Source organism: Helianthus annuus, chromosome 1, assembly GCF_002127325.2.
Source record: "Helianthus annuus cultivar XRQ/B chromosome 1, HanXRQr2.0-SUNRISE, whole genome shotgun sequence".
Lineage (NCBI taxonomy): Eukaryota > Viridiplantae > Streptophyta > Magnoliopsida > Asterales > Asteraceae > Helianthus > Helianthus annuus.
Window position 1 is genome coordinate 110,878,977 of NC_035433.2, and position 1,444 is coordinate 110,880,420.

General features: G+C 33.5%; 1 long non-coding RNA gene across 1 annotated transcript; it reads left to right on the top strand.

Moving 5' to 3' along the window:
- Positions 1–235: 235 nt before the first annotated feature.
- LOC110926221 lies at positions 236–827 on the top strand. Its single transcript, XR_002585066.2, has 3 exons — positions 236–327; positions 412–541; positions 780–827. It is a non-coding gene; the product is annotated as an uncharacterized LOC110926221 (long non-coding RNA).
- The last annotated feature ends 617 nt before the right edge of the window (positions 828–1,444 follow it).

Genomic DNA, 1,444 nt, shown 5'->3' on the forward strand with positions numbered 1-1,444 from the left:
AACCTTTTTCTAAAATTTTGATTTGATTAGACGTTGAGGATAAACCGGTACTTAAAGCTCTTGTGTCCTTGGACGACCTCGGTATCTTACCAACGCTATACTACGCTCACGATAGGTGCACTTGCCCATATGTGTGTCTAGTGTTAGTAAAATATCGTGTTTTATAAATTTAAAACTTGACTAAAGTGTAAAAGGGGCTATATATATATTATACTAAAGCAAAATAAAGGTTGACTTTTTGACCTTGATGTGGCATATCTCTTTAGCCAGAGAATTGTGATTTGGGCGCCATTTTCCTTCTTCCTATATACGCTTTTCTTCAATTTGGTAACCTAATCAATTCTCTAAATCAATTGAAGACAAGTTGATTTCTCTTTAAATATCAAAACCTAATCAAATTGATTTCTGTAGGCTATCATCTTTCACCCACATTCAATTTTACAAACCCTAAATCTCATCTACGGCTTCATCTTTAGCGATTGTACTTGGCCATACCCACTTCAGAAATCCCTAAAACTCAATCATTCGAACTCTCATCTAGGTATGTTTTCTTTGATATTTATGATGTAATCCGATTAGAGCATCGGCCGATTGAACTGCTTGCTGGGTTTTTTAGGTTGTGGTGATGTTAAATCTCTATTTTATATGTTTATTGAAACATCATTAGTAATGGAAAAATCATCATGTGTGTTTGTATTTAGGGATAGAGGAGTTACGTTCATTACTAATGAAAAATATAATTGTTCGTTGGATTTTTGATTAGTCCTTTTGTTTTGCAGCTTTCATTGAATTCAGTGCTAAGAACCCAAAATCTATAGAACCGGACGAACATTGATATGATAGTGGCCTATATTAGGTTGGCCATAGTTCAAGCTGGAGGTTTTCCGATCATCTTTATGCTTTTGAGGTATACATAGAGATAAAGTACTTGGGGTTGGGACCTTCTTTTAAAAAGATAGATGATTTATTGTTTTTTCCCATGTTTAAAGATTGCATTTATCTTGCTCCCCAAATAATTTTTTTTCTAAATCTGAGTTTTTTCACAATAAAAAGCTGCCTTTCCAACTGTTACAAAAGTTTGTTGTGGTGTGGGGGATGTTGTGGTGTGTCGATGTTGTTGCGAGATGGTGGTCATTGGGACTGCCTTATTAATCTTGGTGCCTTTGATTATCCTCTTATCACGCAAGAAAGTAATTAACTAATTTGTTATTTTGTTTTGAAGTTTTGAAGTTTTGTTATTTTGTTTTGAGTTTTTCTTAATTTGCAACATTGCGTTTATATTTTTGTGTGTGTTTCAGATCTGATTCATACATTTTCTTCACTACAGAGAGATTTTAATTTTATTGATCATACAAGTATTCCCGGGTGGAAAGAATAAGGTTCTTAATGTTTTCGATACTTTTAGTGTGTTATGTGTTGTTTTTTTTGGGCTGATGATTTGTAA